The sequence below is a fragment of the Schistocerca piceifrons genome, chromosome 7 (genome assembly GCF_021461385.2).
Source record: "Schistocerca piceifrons isolate TAMUIC-IGC-003096 chromosome 7, iqSchPice1.1, whole genome shotgun sequence".
NCBI classification, from domain to species: Eukaryota; Metazoa; Arthropoda; class Insecta; order Orthoptera; family Acrididae; genus Schistocerca; species Schistocerca piceifrons.
In genome coordinates, this window is record NC_060144.1 from 9,982,645 (window position 1) to 10,000,917 (window position 18,273).

Consider the following 18,273-nt stretch of genomic DNA (forward strand, 5'->3'; position numbering starts at 1 on the left):
GAGCGGCCGAAAACAAATTGCGGAACATATTTTCCTCGTGCCGAGTTTTAACTCTTCTCACGGACGTTTCCGTGGTCGTTGTGTTGTGGCTCAGGGCTATTCCATTTTCTTCCCTAAAAGGCAACGCGAGAGACTGTCAGGCAAATCCCAAGTGATCTGTACACGGACTAAGACGTCTGCACGTCTGCCAACATTCTCGCCAACTTGTATGCCGTGCCAACGACACGGGTTCATGTCCGATTACCGAAATTAGGCAGCGTTGGCCGTGGTTAGTGCTCGGCTGGGTGACGAACTAGGAAGTCCGCGTGTGTTGGTTTCTTCAGTTTTGCCTTTTTCCTTACTTTTTGGTGCTGCTGTGCGGTAATGGTACGGTCCAGCTCGCTGAACCCCCTCTTGCTCTCGGTACGCAAAGGCGCGAACATGCGGCCACAGTCAAATGAAAGGGTCCGTTATGTGTTTGTCGATGTGGCCTCTCCCAGTCGTTTCTAGCGCCTGTCCTCTACATATACGCCCATTTGCAAGCGTCAGCTTTCGCGTCAGCCGAGCAAAGTCGAGACAAGTCGACACATGGGGACACACGATGCTGTGAATCGTAATCCGCACTAGCCTACGAGGGGAGAAGGGAAACCATTCGTAGCGTTGAAAACACTCTCCTGAGTAAAGGAGACAACTTCCGTGCGATGTCCGGCCTTCGAACCCGGAGCAGCTACTTGGGAAGCAACCATGCTGACCGACACACCACCACCGCCTTCTGCTACGCGCCGCTTGCGCCGTCATGTGTCGCCTTCCCTCCTGGCGCCAGAGGCCGAAGGCGATAGCGCTGCAGGCGCTCAACGCCGAGTGCAACGCGAGCACCACTGAACCCGATTTCCTGGCGCTGCTAGGGCGACATACTGTAACTAGGCGCAGAACTGACTTTCTCTGATAAATTGGCCCTTTAATGCACATCAGGGCGAACACGAAATTTCTAATATGAAGTACTCACTGACGATCCAAAGACGTTTCAGTATGTATGCGTCGGTACCACCGGGGCAGTGCCTAAGTATTGGAAAGTGAAGGCCGACAGTTAGAGCCTCACATGAAGTATTTCATTGGCTTCTCACGAGTGCGTATTGCACAGCGTGGCTGTTGCTAGGAAACGGTCTCATTCGCCGTTCGTTAATATCTAGTTTTCTTTGCATCAATGTGAGAATGTTTCTATTGCTAAATACAGTTTTGCTAGTCACAGTTCAAACTGGAAGCGACGGAAGAAAGCGGTCCAACGCGCCACATTGTTTCCCGAAAGCGAGGGTGCGTTTAGTACGCCACATCTGACATTGCGTCTTACATATTCTGAAACTGACATAATTCCATCCTACCGAAAAAAGAAACAGATTTCGGAGTGAGGTTCCTGAGGTCTTGCTAGAGATGGAAGTCACTGGAGCGCTTGTCTTGCGCGTCAGATTGGCCGAGCGGTCTAAGGCGCCAGATTTAAGCTATGGTTCCCGTAAGGGAGCGTGGGTTCGAACCCCACATCTGACAATGCTTTTTAAACATTCTGAAACTAACGTACTCCCTTGATCTTACAGAACAAGTAAATTACGCAGAAACACGCCGTGGAGATTTTACTAGAGACGACAGTGACAGCAGTGCAGGCATCGCACGTCCGATAGCCCGAGCGGCCGAAAACAAATTGCGGAACATATTTTCCTCGTGCCGAGTTTTAACTCTTCTCACGGACGTTTCCGTGGTCGTTGTGTTGTGGCTCAGGGCTATTCCATTTTCTTCCCTAAAAGGCAACGCGAGAGACTGTCAGGCAAATCCCAAGTGATCTGTACACGGACTAAGACGTCTGCACGTCTGCCAACATTCTCGCCAACTTGTATGCCGTGCCAACGACACGGGTTCATGTCCGATTACCGAAATTAGGCAGCGTTGGCCGTGGTTAGTGCTCGGCTGGGTGACGAACTAGGAAGTCCGCGTGTGTTGGTTTCTTCAGTTTTGCCTTTTTCCTTACTTTTTGGTGCTGCTGTGCGGTAATGGTACGGTCCAGCTCGCTGAACCCCCTCTTGCTCTCGGTACGCAAAGGCGCGAACATGCGGCCACAGTCAAATGAAAGGGTCCGTTATGTGTTTGTCGATGTGGCCTCTCCCAGTCGTTTCTAGCGCCTGTCCTCTACATATACGCCCATTTGCAAGCGTCAGCTTTCGCGTCAGCCGAGCAAAGTCGAGACAAGTCGACACATGGGGACACACGATGCTGTGAATCGTAATCCGCACTAGCCTACGAGGGGAGAAGGGAAACCATTCGTAGCGTTGAAAACACTCTCCTGAGTAAAGGAGACAACTTCCGTGCGATGTCCGGCCTTCGAACCCGGAGCAGCTACTTGGGAAGCAACCATGCTGACCGACACACCACCACCGCCTTCTGCTACGCGCTGCTTGCGCCATCATGTGTCGCCTTCCCTCCTGGCGCCAGAGGCCGAAGGCGATAGCGCTGCAGGCGCTCAACGCCGAGTGCAACGCGAGCACCACTGAACCCGATTTCCTGGCGCTGCTAGGGCGACATACTGTAACTAGGCGCAGAACTGACTTTCTCTGATAAATTGGCCCTTTAATGCACATCAGGGCGAACACGAAATTTCTAATATGAAGTACTCACTGACGATCCAAAGACGTTTCAGTATGTATGCGTCGGTACCACCGGGGCAGTGCCTAAGTATTGGAAAGTGAAGGCCGACAGTTAGAGCCTCACATGAAGTATTTCATTGGCTTCTCACGAGTGCGTATTGCACAGCGTGGCTGTTGCTAGGAAACGGTCTCATTCGCCGTTCGTTAATATCTAGTTTTCTTTGCATCAATGTGAGAATGTTTCTATTGCTAAATACAGTTTTGCTAGTCACAGTTCAAACTGGAAGCGACGGAAGAAAGCGGTCCAACGCGCCACATTGTTTCCCGAAAGCGAGGGTGCGTTTAGTACGCCACATCTGACATTGCGTCTTACATATTCTGAAACTGACATAATTCCATCCTACCGAAAAAAGAAACAGATTTCGGAGTGAGGTTCCTGAGGTCTTGCTAGAGATGGAAGTCACTGGAGCGCTTGTCTTGCGCGTCAGATTGGCCGAGCGGTCTAAGGCGCCAGATTTAAGCTATGGTTCCCGTAAGGGAGCGTGGGTTCGAACCCCACATCAGACAAAGCTTTTTAAACATTCTGAAACTAACGTACTCCCTTGATCTTACAGAACAAGTAAATTACGCAGAAACACGCCGTGGAGATTTTACTAGAGACGACAGTGACAGCAGTGCAGGCATCGCACGTCCGATAGCCCGAGCGGCCGAAAACAAATTGCGGAACATATTTTCCTCGTGCCGAGTTTTAACTCTTCTCACGGACGTTTCCGTGGTCGTTGTGTTGTGGCTCAGGGCTATTCCATTTTCTTCCCTAAAAGGCAACGCGAGAGACTGTCAGGCAAATCCCAAGTGATCTGTACACGGACTAAGACGTCTGCACGTCTGCCAACATTCTCGCCAACTTGTATGCCGTGCCAACGACACGGGTTCATGTCCGATTACCGAAATTAGGCAGCGTTGGCCGTGGTTAGTGCTCGGCTGGGTGACGAACTAGGAAGTCCGCGTGTGTTGGTTTCTTCAGTTTTGCCTTTTTCCTTACTTTTTGGTGCTGCTGTGCGGTAATGGTACGGTCCAGCTCGCTGAACCCCCTCTTGCTCTCGGTACGCAAAGGCGCGAACATGCGGCCACAGTCAAATGAAAGGGTCCGTTATGTGTTTGTCGATGTGGCCTCTCCCAGTCGTTTCTAGCGCCTGTCCTCTACATATACGCCCATTTGCAAGCGTCAGCTTTCGCGTCAGCCGAGCAAAGTCGAGACAAGTCGACACATGGGGACACACGATGCTGTGAATCGTAATCCGCACTAGCCTACGAGGGGAGAAGGGAAACCATTCGTAGCGTTGAAAACACTCTCCTGAGTAAAGGAGACAACTTCCGTGCGATGTCCGGCCTTCGAACCCGGAGCAGCTACTTGGGAAGCAACCATGCTGACCGACACACCACCACCGCCTTCTGCTACGCGCTGCTTGCGCCATCATGTGTCGCCTTCCCTCCTGGCGCCAGAGGCCGAAGGCGATAGCGCTGCAGGCGCTCAACGCCGAGTGCAACGCGAGCACCACTGAACCCGATTTCCTGGCGCTGCTAGGGCGACATACTGTAACTAGGCGCAGAACTGACTTTCTCTGATAAATTGGCCCTTTAATGCACATCAGGGCGAACACGAAATTTCTAATATGAAGTACTCACTGACGATCCAAAGACGTTTCAGTATGTATGCGTCGGTACCACCGGGGCAGTGCCTAAGTATTGGAAAGTGAAGGCCGACAGTTAGAGCCTCACATGAAGTATTTCATTGGCTTCTCACGAGTGCGTATTGCACAGCGTGGCTGTTGCTAGGAAACGGTCTCATTCGCCGTTCGTTAATATCTAGTTTTCTTTGCATCAATGTGAGAATGTTTCTATTGCTAAATACAGTTTTGCTAGTCACAGTTCAAACTGGAAGCGACGGAAGAAAGCGGTCCAACGCGCCACATTGTTTCCCGAAAGCGAGGGTGCGTTTAGTACGCCACATCTGACATTGCGTCTTACATATTCTGAAACTGACATAATTCCATCCTACCGAAAAAAGAAACAGATTTCGGAGTGAGGTTCCTGAGGTCTTGCTAGAGATGGAAGTCACTGGAGCGCTTGTCTTGCGCGTCAGATTGGCCGAGCGGTCTAAGGCGCCAGATTTAAGCTATGGTTCCCGTAAGGGAGCGTGGGTTCGAACCCCACATCAGACAAAGCTTTTTAAACATTCTGAAACTAACGTACTCCCTTGATCTTACAGAACAAGTAAATTACGCAGAAACACGCCGTGGAGATTTTACTAGAGACGACAGTGACAGCAGTGCAGGCATCGCACGTCCGATAGCCCGAGCGGCCGAAAACAAATTGCGGAACATATTTTCCTCGTGCCGAGTTTTAACTCTTCTCACGGACGTTTCCGTGGTCGTTGTGTTGTGGCTCAGGGCTATTCCATTTTCTTCCCTAAAAGGCAACGCGAGAGACTGTCAGGCAAATCCCAAGTGATCTGTACACGGACTAAGACGTCTGCACGTCTGCCAACATTCTCGCCAACTTGTATGCCGTGCCAACGACACGGGTTCATGTCCGATTACCGAAATTAGGCAGCGTTGGCCGTGGTTAGTGCTCGGCTGGGTGACGAACTAGGAAGTCCGCGTGTGTTGGTTTCTTCAGTTTTGCCTTTTTCCTTACTTTTTGGTGCTGCTGTGCGGTAATGGTACGGTCCAGCTCGCTGACCCCCCTCTTGCTCTCGGTACGCAAAGGCGCGAACATGCGGCCACAGTCAAATGAAAGGGTCCGTTATGTGTTTGTCGATGTGGCCTCTCCCAGTCGTTTCTAGCGCCTGTCCTCTACATATACGCCCATTTGCAAGCGTCAGCTTTCGCGTCAGCCGAGCAAAGTCGAGACAAGTCGACACATGGGGACACACGATGCTGTGAATCGTAATCCGCACTAGCCTACGAGGGGAGAAGGGAAACCATTCGTAGCGTTGAAAACACTCTCCTGAGTAAAGGAGACAACTTCCGTGCGATGTCCGGCCTTCGAACCCGGAGCAGCTACTTGGGAAGCAACCATGCTGACCGACACACCACCACCGCCTTCTGCTACGCGCTGCTTGCGCCATCATGTGTCGCCTTCCCTCCTGGCGCCAGAGGCCGAAGGCGATAGCGCTGCAGGCGCTCAACGCCGAGTGCAACGCGAGCACCACTGAACCCGATTTCCTGGCGCTGCTAGGGCGACATACTGTAACTAGGCGCAGAACTGACTTTCTCTGATAAATTGGCCCTTTAATGCACATCAGGGCGAACACGAAATTTCTAATATGAAGTACTCACTGACGATCCAAAGACGTTTCAGTATGTATGCGTCGGTACCACCGGGGCAGTGCCTAAGTATTGGAAAGTGAAGGCCGACAGTTAGAGCCTCACATGAAGTATTTCATTGGCTTCTCACGAGTGCGTATTGCACAGCGTGGCTGTTGCTAGGAAACGGTCTCATTCGCCGTTCGTTAATATCTAGTTTTCTTTGCATCAATGTGAGAATGTTTCTATTGCTAAATACAGTTTTGCTAGTCACAGTTCAAACTGGAAGCGACGGAAGAAAGCGGTCCAACGCGCCACATTGTTTCCCGAAAGCGAGGGTGCGTTTAGTACGCCACATCTGACATTGCGTCTTACATATTCTGAAACTGACATAATTCCATCCTACCGAAAAAAGAAACAGATTACGGAGTGAGGTTCCTGAGGTCTTGCTAGAGATGGAAGTCACTGGAGCGCTTGTCTTGCGCGTCAGATTGGCCGAGCGGTCTAAGGCGCCAGATTTAAGCTATGGTTCCCGTAAGGGAGCGTGGGTTCGAACCCCACATCAGACAAAGCTTTTTAAACATTCTGAAACTAACGTACTCCCTTGATCTTACAGAACAAGTAAATTACGCAGAAACACGCCGTGGAGATTTTACTAGAGACGACAGTGACAGCAGTGCAGGCATCGCACGTCCGATAGCCCGAGCGGCCGAAAACAAATTGCGGAACATATTTTCCTCGTGCCGAGTTTTAACTCTTCTCACGGACGTTTCCGTGGTCGTTGTGTTGTGGCTCAGGGCTATTCCATTTTCCTTCCCTAAAAGGCAACGCGAGAGACTGTCAGGCAAATCCCAAGTGATCTGTACACGGACTAAGACGTCTGCACGTCTGCCAACATTCTCGCCAACTTGTATGCCGTGCCAACGACACGGGTTCATGTCCGATTACCGAAATTAGGCAGCGTTGGCCGTGGTTAGTGCTCGGCTGGGTGACGAACTAGGAAGTCCGCGTGTGTTGGTTTCTTCAGTTTTGCCTTTTTCCTTACTTTTTGGTGCTGCTGTGCGGTAATGGTACGGTCCAGCTCGCTGAACCCCCTCTTGCTCTCGGTACGCAAAGGCGCGAACATGCGGCCACAGTCAAATGAAAGGGTCCGTTATGTGTTTGTCGATGTGGCCTCTCCCAGTCGTTTCTAGCGCCTGTCCTCTACATATACGCCCATTTGCAAGCGTCAGCTTTCGCGTCAGCCGAGCAAAGTCGAGACAAGTCGACACATGGGGACACACGATGCTGTGAATCGTAATCCGCACTAGCCTACGAAGGGAGAAGGGAAACCATTCGTACCGTTGAAAACACTCTCCTGCGTAAAGGAGTCAACTTCCGTGCGATGTCCGGCCTTCGATCCCGGAGCAGCTACTTGGGAAGCAACCATGCTGACCGACACACCACCACCGCCTTCTGCTACGCGCTGCTTGCGCCATCATGTGTCGCCTTCCCTCCTGGCGCCAGAGGCCGAAGGCGATAGCGCTGCAGGCGCTCAACGCCGAGTGCAACGCGAGCACCACTGAACCCGATTTCCCGGCGCTGCTAGGGCGACATACTGTAACTAGGCGCAGAACTGACTTTCTCTGATAAATTGGCCCTTTAATGCACATCAGGGCGAACACGAAATTTCTAATATGAAGTACTCACTGACGATCCAAAGACGTTTCAGTATGTATGCGTCGGTACCACCGGGGCAGTGCCTAAGTATTGGAAAGTGAAGGCCGACAGTTAGAGCCTCACATGAAGTATTTCATTGGCTTCTCACGAGTGCGTATTGCACAGCGTGGCTGTTGCTAGGAAACGGTCTCATTCGCCGTTCGTTAATATCTAGTTTTCTTTGCATCAATGTGAGAATGTTTCTATTGCTAAATACAGTTTTGCTAGTCACAGTTCAAACTGGAAGCGACGGAAGAAAGCGGTCCAACGCGCCACATTGTTTCCCGAAAGCGAGGGTGCGTTTAGTACGCCACATCTGACATTGCGTCTTACATATTCTGAAACTGACATAATTCCATCCTACCGAAAAAAGAAACAGATTACGGAGTGAGGTTCCTGAGGTCTTGCTAGAGATGGAAGTCACTGGAGCGCTTGTCTTGCGCGTCAGATTGGCCGAGCGGTCTAAGGCGCCAGATTTAAGCTATGGTTCCCGTAAGGGAGCGTGGGTTCGAACCCCACATCAGACAAAGCTTTTTAAACATTCTGAAACTAACGTACTCCCTTGATCTTACAGAACAAGTAAATTACGCAGAAACACGCCGTGGAGATTTTACTAGAGACGACAGTGACAGCAGTGCAGGCATCGCACGTCCGATAGCCCGAGCGGCCGAAAACAAATTGCGGAACATATTTTCCTCGTGCCGAGTTTTAACTCTTCTCACGGACGTTTCCGTGGTCGTTGTGTTGTGGCTCAGGGCTATTCCATTTTCCTTCCCTAAAAGGCAACGCGAGAGACTGTCAGGCAAATCCCAAGTGATCTGTACACGGACTAAGACGTCTGCACGTCTGCCAACATTCTCGCCAACTTGTATGCCGTGCCAACGACACGGGTTCATGTCCGATTACCGAAATTAGGCAGCGTTGGCCGTGGTTAGTGCTCGGCTGGGTGACGAACTAGGAAGTCCGCGTGTGTTGGTTTCTTCAGTTTTGCCTTTTTCCTTACTTTTTGGTGCTGCTGTGCGGTAATGGTACGGTCCAGCTCGCTGAACCCCCTCTTGCTCTCGGTACGCAAAGGCGCGAACATGCGGCCACAGTCAAATGAAAGGGTCCGTTATGTGTTTGTCGATGTGGCCTCTCCCAGTCGTTTCTAGCGCCTGTCCTCTACATATACGCCCATTTGCAAGCGTCAGCTTTCGCGTCAGCCGAGCAAAGTCGAGACAAGTCGACACATGGGGACACACGATGCTGTGAATCGTAATCCGCACTAGCCTACGAAGGGAGAAGGGAAACCATTCGTACCGTTGAAAACACTCTCCTGCGTAAAGGAGTCAACTTCCGTGCGATGTCCGGCCTTCGATCCCGGAGCAGCTACTTGGGAAGCAACCATGCTGACCGACACACCACCACCGCCTTCTGCTACGCGCTGCTTGCGCCATCATGTGTCGCCTTCCCTCCTGGCGCCAGAGGCCGAAGGCGATAGCGCTGCAGGCGCTCAACGCCGAGTGCAACGCGAGCACCACTGAACCCGATTTCCCGGCGCTGCTAGGGCGACATACTGTAACTAGGCGCAGAACTGACTTTCTCTGATAAATTGGCCCTTTAATGCACATCAGGGCGAACACGAAATTTCTAATATGAAGTACTCACTGACGATCCAAAGACGTTTCAGTATGTATGCGTCGGTACCACCGGGGCAGTGCCTAAGTATTGGAAAGTGAAGGCCGACAGTTAGAGCCTCACATGAAGTATTTCATTGGCTTCTCACGAGTGCGTATTGCACAGCGTGGCTGTTGCTAGGAAACGGTCTCATTCGCCGTTCGTTAATATCTAGTTTTCTTTGCATCAATGTGAGAATGTTTCTATTGCTAAATACAGTTTTGCTAGTCACAGTTCAAACTGGAAGCGACGGAAGAAAGCGGTCCAACGCGCCACATTGTTTCCCGAAAGCGAGGGTGCGTTTAGTACGCCACATCTGACATTGCGTCTTACATATTCTGAAACTGACATAATTCCATCCTACCGAAAAAAGAAACAGATTACGGAGTGAGGTTCCTGAGGTCTTGCTAGAGATGGAAGTCACTGGAGCGCTTGTCTTGCGCGTCAGATTGGCCGAGCGGTCTAAGGCGCCAGATTTAAGCTATGGTTCCCGTAAGGGAGCGTGGGTTCGAACCCCACATCAGACAAAGCTTTTTAAACATTCTGAAACTAACGTACTCCCTTGATCTTACAGAACAAGTAAATTACGCAGAAACACGCCGTGGAGATTTTACTAGAGACGACAGTGACAGCAGTGCAGGCATCGCACGTCCGATAGCCCGAGCGGCCGAAAACAAATTGCGGAACATATTTTCCTCGTGCCGAGTTTTAACTCTTCTCACGGACGTTTCCGTGGTCGTTGTGTTGTGGCTCAGGGCTATTCCATTTTCCTTCCCTAAAAGGCAACGCGAGAGACTGTCAGGCAAATCCCAAGTGATCTGTACACGGACTAAGACGTCTGCACGTCTGCCAACATTCTCGCCAACTTGTATGCCGTGCCAACGACACGGGTTCATGTCCGATTACCGAAATTAGGCAGCGTTGGCCGTGGTTAGTGCTCGGCTGGGTGACGAACTAGGAAGTCCGCGTGTGTTGGTTTCTTCAGTTTTGCCTTTTTCCTTACTTTTTGGTGCTGCTGTGCGGTAATGGTACGGTCCAGCTCGCTGAACCCCCTCTTGCTCTCGGTACGCAAAGGCGCGAACATGCGGCCACAGTCAAATGAAAGGGTCCGTTATGTGTTTGTCGATGTGGCCTCTCCCAGTCGTTTCTAGCGCCTGTCCTCTACATATACGCCCATTTGCAAGCGTCAGCTTTCGCGTCAGCCGAGCAAAGTCGAGACAAGTCGACACATGGGGACACACGATGCTGTGAATCGTAATCCGCACTAGCCTACGAAGGGAGAAGGGAAACCATTCGTACCGTTGAAAACACTCTCCTGCGTAAAGGAGTCAACTTCCGTGCGATGTCCGGCCTTCGATCCCGGAGCAGCTACTTGGGAAGCAACCATGCTGACCGACACACCACCACCGCCTTCTGCTACGCGCTGCTTGCGCCATCATGTGTCGCCTTCCCTCCTGGCGCCAGAGGCCGAAGGCGATAGCGCTGCAGGCGCTCAACGCCGAGTGCAACGCGAGCACCACTGAACCCGATTTCCCGGCGCTGCTAGGGCGACATACTGTAACTAGGCGCAGAACTGACTTTCTCTGATAAATTGGCCCTTTAATGCACATCAGGGCGAACACGAAATTTCTAATATGAAGTACTCACTGACGATCCAAAGACGTTTCAGTATGTATGCGTCGGTACCACCGGGGCAGTGCCTAAGTATTGGAAAGTGAAGGCCGACAGTTAGAGCCTCACATGAAGTATTTCATTGGCTTCTCACGAGTGCGTATTGCACAGCGTGGCTGTTGCTAGGAAACGGTCTCATTCGCCGTTCGTTAATATCTAGTTTTCTTTGCATCAATGTGAGAATGTTTCTATTGCTAAATACAGTTTTGCTAGTCACAGTTCAAACTGGAAGCGACGGAAGAAAGCGGTCCAACGCGCCACATTGTTTCCCGAAAGCGAGGGTGCGTTTAGTACGCCACATCTGACATTGCGTCTTACATATTCTGAAACTGACATAATTCCATCCTACCGAAAAAAGAAACAGATTTCGGAGTGAGGTTCCTGAGGTCTTGCTAGAGATGGAAGTCACTGGAGCGCTTGTCTTGCGCGTCAGATTGGCCGAGCGGTCTAAGGCGCCAGATTTAAGCTATGGTTCCCGTAAGGGAGCGTGGGTTCGAACCCCACATCAGACAAAGCTTTTTAAACATTCTGAAACTAACGTACTCCCTTGATCTTACAGAACAAGTAAATTACGCAGAAACACGCCGTGGAGATTTTACTAGAGACGACAGTGACAGCAGTGCAGGCATCGCACGTCCGATAGCCCGAGCGGCCGAAAACAAATTGCGGAACATATTTTCCTCGTGCCGAGTTTTAACTCTTCTCACGGACGTTTCCGTGGTCGTTGTGTTGTGGCTCAGGGCTATTCCATTTTCTTCCCTAAAAGGCAACGCGAGAGACTGTCAGGCAAATCCCAAGTGATCTGTACACGGACTAAGACGTCCGCACGTCTGCCAACATTCTCGCCAACTTGTATGCCGTGCCAACGACACGGGTTCATGTCCGATTACCGAAATTAGGCAGCGTTGGCCATGGTTAGTGCTCGGCTGGGTGACGAACTAGGAAGTCCGCGTGTGTTGGTTTCTTCAGTTTTGCCTTTTTCCTTAGTTTTTGGTGCTGCTGTGCGGTAATGGTACGGTCCAGCTCGCTGAACCCCCTCTTGCTCTCGGTACGCAAAGGCGCGAACATGCGGCCACAGTCAAATGAAAGGGTCCGTTATGTGTTTGTCGATGTGGCCTCTCCCAGTCGTTTCTAGCGCCTGTCCTCTACATATACGCCCATTTGCAAGCGTCAGCTTTCGCGTCAGCCGAGCAAAGTCGAGACAAGTCGACACATGGGGACACACGATGCTGTGAATCGTAATCCGCACTAGCCTACGAAGGGAGAAGGGAAACCATTCGTACCGTTGAAAACACTCTCCTGCGTAAAGGAGTCAACTTCCGTGCGATGTCCGGCCTTCGATCCCGGAGCAGCTACTTGGGAAGCAACCATGCTGACCGACACACCACCACCGCCTTCTGCTACGCGCTGCTTGCGCCATCATGTGTCGCCTTCCCTCCTGGCGCCAGAGGCCGAAGGCGATAGCGCTGCAGGCGCTCAACGCCGAGTGCAACGCGAGCACCACTGAACCCGATTTCCTGGCGCTGCTAGGGCGACATACTGTAACTAGGCGCAGAACTGACTTTCTCTGATAAATTGGCCCTTTAATGCACATCAGGGCGAACACGAAATTTCTAATATGAAGTACTCACTGACGATCCAAAGACGTTTCAGTATGTATGCGTCGGTACCACCGGGGCAGTGCCTAAGTATTGGAAAGTGAAGGCCGACAGTTAGAGCCTCACAAGAAATATTTCATTGGCTTCCCACGAGTGCGTAATGCACAGCGTGGCTGTTGCTAGGAAACGGTCTCATTCGCCGTTCGTTAATATCTAGTTTTCTTTGCATCAATGTGAAAATGTTCCTATTACTAAATACAGTTTTGCTAGTCACAGTTCAAACTGGAAGCGACGGAAGAAAGCGGTCCAACGCGCCACATTGTTTCCCGAAAGCGAGGGTGCGTTTAGTACGCCACATCTGACATTGCGTCTCACATATTCTGAAACTGACATAATTCCATCCTACCGAAAAAAGAAACAGATTTCGGAGTGAGGTTCCTGAGGTCTTGCTAGAGATGGAAGTCACTGGAGCGCTTGTCTTGCGCGTCAGATTGGCCGAGCGGTCTAAGGCGCCAGATTTAAGCTATGGTTCCTGTAAGGGAGCGTTGGTTCGAACCCCACATCTGACAATGCTTTTTAAACATTCTGAAACTAACGTACTCCCTTGATCTTATAGAACAAGTAAATTACGCATAAACACGCCGTGGAGATTTTACTAGACGACAGTGACAGCAGTGCAGTCGTCCCACGTCCGATAGCCCGAGCGGCCGAAAACAAATAGCGGAACATAGTTTCCTCGTGCCGAGTTTTAGCTCTTCTCACGGACGTTTCCGTGGTCGTTGTGTTGTGGCTCAGGGCTATTCCATTTTCCTTCCCTAAAAGGCAACGCGAGAGACTGTCAGGCAAATCCCAAGTGATCTGTACACGGACTAAGACGTCCGCACGTCTGCCAACATTCTCGCCAACTTGTATGCCGTGCCAACGACACGGGTTCATGTCCGATTACCGAAATTAGGCAGCGTTGGCCGTGGTTAGTGCTGGGCTGGGTGACGAACTAGGAAGTCCGCGTGTGTTGGTTTCTTCAGTTTTGCCTTTTTCCTTACTTTTTGGTGCTGCTGTGCGGTAATGGTACGGTCCAGCTCGCTGACCCCCCTCTTGCTCTCGGTACGCAAAGGCGCGAACATGCGGCCACAGTCAAATGAAAGGGTCCGTTATGTGTTTGTCGATGTGGCCTCTCCCAGTCGTTTCTAGCGCCTGTCCTCTACATATACGCCCATTTGCAAGCGTCAGCTTTCGCGTCAGCCGAGCAAAGTCGAGACAAGTCGACACATGGGGACACACGATGCTGTGAATCGTAATCCGCACTAGCCTACGAAGGGAGAAGGGAAACCATTCGTACCGTTGAAAACACTCTCCTGCGTAAAGGAGTCAACTTCCGTGCGATGTCCGGCCTTCGATCCCGGAGCAGCTACTTGGGAAGCAACCATGCTGACCGACACACCACCACCGCCTTCTGCTACGCGCTGCTTGCGCCATCATGTGTCGCCTTCCCTCCTGGCGCCAGAGGCCGAAGGCGATAGCGCTGCAGGCGCTCAACGCCGAGTGCAACGCGAGCACAACTGAACCCGATTTCCCGGCGCTGCTAGGGCGACATACTGTAACTAGGCGCAGAACTGACTTTCTCTGATAAATTGGCCCTTTAATGCACATCAGGGCGAACACGAAATTTCTAATATGAAGTACTCACTGACGATCCAAAGACGTTTCAGTATGTATGCGTCGGTACCACCGGGGCAGTGCCTAAGTATTGGAAAGTGAAGGCCGACAGTTAGAGCCTCACATGAAGTATTTCATTGGCTTCTCACGAGTGCGTATTGCACAGCGTGGCTGTTGCTAGGAAACGGTCTCATTCGCCGTTCGTTAATATCTAGTTTTCTTTGCATCAATGTGAGAATGTTTCTATTGCTAAATACAGTTTTGCTAGTCACAGTTCAAACTGGAAGCGACGGAAGAAAGCGGTCCAACGCGCCACATTGTTTCCCGAAAGCGAGGGTGCGTTTAGTACGCCACATCTGACATTGCGTCTTACATATTCTGAAACTGACATAATTCCATCCTACCGAAAAAAGAAACAGATTTCGGAGTGAGGTTCCTGAGGTCTTGCTAGAGATGGAAGTCACTGGAGCGCTTGTCTTGCGCGTCAGATTGGCCGAGCGGTCTAAGGCGCCAGATTTAAGCTATGGTTCCCGTAAGGGAGCGTGGGTTCGAACCCCACATCAGACAAAGCTTTTTAAACATTCTGAAACTAACGTACTCCCTTGATCTTACAGAACAAGTAAATTACGCAGAAACACGCCGTGGAGATTTTACTAGAGACGACAGTGACAGCAGTGCAGGCATCGCACGTCCGATAGCCCGAGCGGCCGAAAACAAATTGCGGAACATATTTTCCTCGTGCCGAGTTTTAACTCTTCTCACGGACGTTTCCGTGGTCGTTGTGTTGTGGCTCAGGGCTATTCCATTTTCCTTCCCTAAAAGGCAACGCGAGAGACTGTCAGGCAAATCCCAAGTGATCTGTACACGGACTAAGACGTCTGCACGTCTGCCAACATTCTCGCCAACTTGTATGCCGTGCCAACGACACGGGTTCATGTCCGATTACCGAAATTAGGCAGCGTTGGCCGTGGTTAGTGCTCGGCTGGGTGACGAACTAGGAAGTCCGCGTGTGTTGGTTTCTTCAGTTTTGCCTTTTTCCTTACTTTTTGGTGCTGCTGTGCGGTAATGGTACGGTCCAGCTCGCTGAACCCCCTCTTGCTCTCGGTACGCAAAGGCGCGAACATGCGGCCACAGTCAAATGAAAGGGTCCGTTATGTGTTTGTCGATGTGGCCTCTCCCAGTCGTTTCTAGCGCCTGTCCTCTACATATACGCCCATTTGCAAGCGTCAGCTTTCGCGTCAGCCGAGCAAAGTCGAGACAAGTCGACACATGGGGACACACGATGCTGTGAATCGTAATCCGCACTAGCCTACGAGGGGAGAAGGGAAACCATTCGTAGCGTTGAAAACACTCTCCTGAGTAAAGGAGACAACTTCCGTGCGATGTCCGGCCTTCGAACCCGGAGCAGCTACTTGGGAAGCAACCATGCTGACCGACACACCACCACCGCCTTCTGCTACGCGCTGCTTGCGCCATCATGTGTCGCCTTCCCTCCTGGCGCCAGAGGCCGAAGGCGATAGCGCTGCAGGCGCTCAACGCCGAGTGCAACGCGAGCACAACTGAACCCGATTTCCCGGCGCTGCTAGGGCGACATACTGTAACTAGGCGCAGAACTGACTTTCTCTGATAAATTGGCCCTTTAATGCACATCAGGGCGAACACGAAATTTCTAATATGAAGTACTCACTGACGATCCAAAGACGTTTCAGTATGTATGCGTCGGTACCACCGGGGCAGTGCCTAAGTATTGGAAAGTGAAGGCCGACAGTTAGAGCCTCACATGAAGTATTTCATTGGCTTCTCACGAGTGCGTATTGCACAGCGTGGCTGTTGCTAGGAAACGGTCTCATTCGCCGTTCGTTAATATCTAGTTTTCTTTGCATCAATGTGAGAATGTTTCTATTGCTAAATACAGTTTTGCTAGTCACAGTTCAAACTGGAAGCGACGGAAGAAAGCGGTCCAACGCGCCACATTGTTTCCCGAAAGCGAGGGTGCGTTTAGTACGCCACATCTGACATTGCGTCTTACATATTCTGAAACTGACATAATTCCATCCTACCGAAAAAAGAAACAGATTTCGGAGTGAGGTTCCTGAGGTCTTGCTAGAGATGGAAGTCACTGGAGCGCTTGTCTTGCGCGTCAGATTGGCCGAGCGGTCTAAGGCGCCAGATTTAAGCTATGGTTCCCGTAAGGGAGCGTGGGTTCGAACCCCACATCAGACAAAGCTTTTTAAACATTCTGAAACTAACGTACTCCCTTGATCTTACAGAACAAGTAAATTACGCAGAAACACGCCGTGGAGATTTTACTAGAGACGACAGTGACAGCAGTGCAGGCATCGCACGTCCGATAGCCCGAGCGGCCGAAAACAAATTGCGGAACATATTTTCCTCGTGCCGAGTTTTAACTCTTCTCACGGACGTTTCCGTGGTCGTTGTGTTGTGGCTCAGGGCTATTCCATTTTCCTTCCCTAAAAGGCAACGCGAGAGACTGTCAGGCAAATCCCAAGTGATCTGTACACGGACTAAGACGTCTGCACGTCTGCCAACATTCTCGCCAACTTGTATGCCGTGCCAACGACACGGGTTCATGTCCGATTACCGAAATTAGGCAGCGTTGGCCGTGGTTAGTGCTCGGCTGGGTGACGAACTAGGAAGTCCGCGTGTGTTGGTTTCTTCAGTTTTGCCTTTTTCCTTACTTTTTGGTGCTGCTGTGCGGTAATGGTACGGTCCAGCTCGCTGAACCCCCTCTTGCTCTCGGTACGCAAAGGCGCGAACATGCGGCCACAGTCAAATGAAAGGGTCCGTTATGTGTTTGTCGATGTGGCCTCTCCCAGTCGTTTCTAGCGCCTGTCCTCTACATATACGCCCATTTGCAAGCGTCAGCTTTCGCGTCAGCCGAGCAAAGTCGAGACAAGTCGACACATGGGGACACACGATGCTGTGAATCGTAATCCGCACTAGCCTACGAGGGGAGAAGGGAAACCATTCGTAGCGTTGAAAACACTCTCCTGAGTAAAGGAGACAACTTCCGTGCGATGTCCGGCCTTCGAACCCGGAGCAGCTACTTGGGAAGCAACCATGCTGACCGACACACCACCACCGCCTTCTGCTACGCGCTGCTTGCGCCATCATGTGTCGCCTTCCCTCCTGGCGCCAGAGGCCGAAGGCGATAGCGCTGCAGGCGCTCAACGCCGAGTGCAACGCGAGCACAACTGAACCCGATTTCCCGGCGCTGCTAGGGCGACATACTGTAACTAGGCGCAGAACTGACTTTCTCTGATAAATTGGCCCTTTAATGCACATCAGGGCGAACACGAAATTTCTAATATGAAGTACTCACTGACGATCCAAAGACGTTTCAGTATGTATGCGTCGGTACCACCGGGGCAGTGCCTAAGTATTGGAAAGTGAAGGCCGACAGTTAGAGCCTCACATGAAGTATTTCATTGGCTTCTCACGAGTGCGTATTGCACAGCGTGGCTGTTGCTAGGAAACGGTCTCATTCGCCGTTCGTTAATATCTAGTTTTCTTTGCATCAATGTGAGAATGTTTCTATTGCTAAATACAGTTTTGCTAGTCACAGTTCAAACTGGAAGCGACGGAAGAAAGCGGTCCAACGCGCCACATTGTTTCCCGAAAGCGAGGGTGCGTTTAGTACGCCACATCTGACATTGCGTCTTACATATTCTGAAACTGACATAATTCCATCCTACCGAAAAAAGAAACAGATTTCGGAGTGAGGTTCCTGAGGTCTTGCTAGAGATGGAAGTCACTGGAGCGCTTGTCTTGCGCGTCAGATTGGCCGAGCGGTCTAAGGCGCCAGATTTAAGCTATGGTTCCCGTAAGGGAGCGTGGGTTCGAACCCCACATCAGACAAAGCTTTTTAAACATTCTGAAACTAACGTACTCCCTTGATCTTACAGAACAAGTAAATTACGCAGAAACACGCCGTGGAGATTTTACTAGAGACGACAGTGACAGCAGTGCAGGCATCGCACGTCCGATAGCCCGAGCGGCCGAAAACAAATTGCGGAACATATTTTCCTCGTGCCGAGTTTTAACTCTTCTCACGGA

At 51.1% G+C, this 18,273-nt stretch overlaps 10 non-coding genes across 10 annotated transcripts; all 10 read left to right on the top strand.

The window, feature by feature from the left end:
- The first annotated feature begins 1,437 nt into the window (after window positions 1–1,437).
- Trnal-uaa lies at window positions 1,438–1,521 on the top strand. Its single transcript has one exon. It is a non-coding gene; the product is annotated as a tRNA-Leu (tRNA).
- Window positions 1,522–3,092: 1,571 nt separating this feature from the next.
- Window positions 3,093–3,176, top strand: Trnal-uaa. Its single transcript has one exon. It is a non-coding gene; the product is annotated as a tRNA-Leu (tRNA).
- Window positions 3,177–4,747: 1,571 nt separating this feature from the next.
- On the top strand, window positions 4,748–4,831 carry Trnal-uaa. The gene has a single exon. It is a non-coding gene; the product is annotated as a tRNA-Leu (tRNA).
- A 1,571-nt stretch (window positions 4,832–6,402) lies between these two features.
- Window positions 6,403–6,486, top strand: Trnal-uaa. The gene has a single exon. It is a non-coding gene; the product is annotated as a tRNA-Leu (tRNA).
- A 1,572-nt stretch (window positions 6,487–8,058) lies between these two features.
- Window positions 8,059–8,142, top strand: Trnal-uaa. The gene has a single exon. It is a non-coding gene; the product is annotated as a tRNA-Leu (tRNA).
- A 1,572-nt stretch (window positions 8,143–9,714) lies between these two features.
- Window positions 9,715–9,798, top strand: Trnal-uaa. The gene has a single exon. It is a non-coding gene; the product is annotated as a tRNA-Leu (tRNA).
- Window positions 9,799–11,370: 1,572 nt separating this feature from the next.
- On the top strand, window positions 11,371–11,454 carry Trnal-uaa. Its single transcript has one exon. It is a non-coding gene; the product is annotated as a tRNA-Leu (tRNA).
- A 3,225-nt stretch (window positions 11,455–14,679) lies between these two features.
- On the top strand, window positions 14,680–14,763 carry Trnal-uaa. The gene has a single exon. It is a non-coding gene; the product is annotated as a tRNA-Leu (tRNA).
- Window positions 14,764–16,335: 1,572 nt separating this feature from the next.
- Window positions 16,336–16,419, top strand: Trnal-uaa. The gene has a single exon. It is a non-coding gene; the product is annotated as a tRNA-Leu (tRNA).
- Window positions 16,420–17,991: 1,572 nt separating this feature from the next.
- Trnal-uaa lies at window positions 17,992–18,075 on the top strand. Its single transcript has one exon. It is a non-coding gene; the product is annotated as a tRNA-Leu (tRNA).
- Window positions 18,076–18,273: the final 198 nt, after the last annotated feature.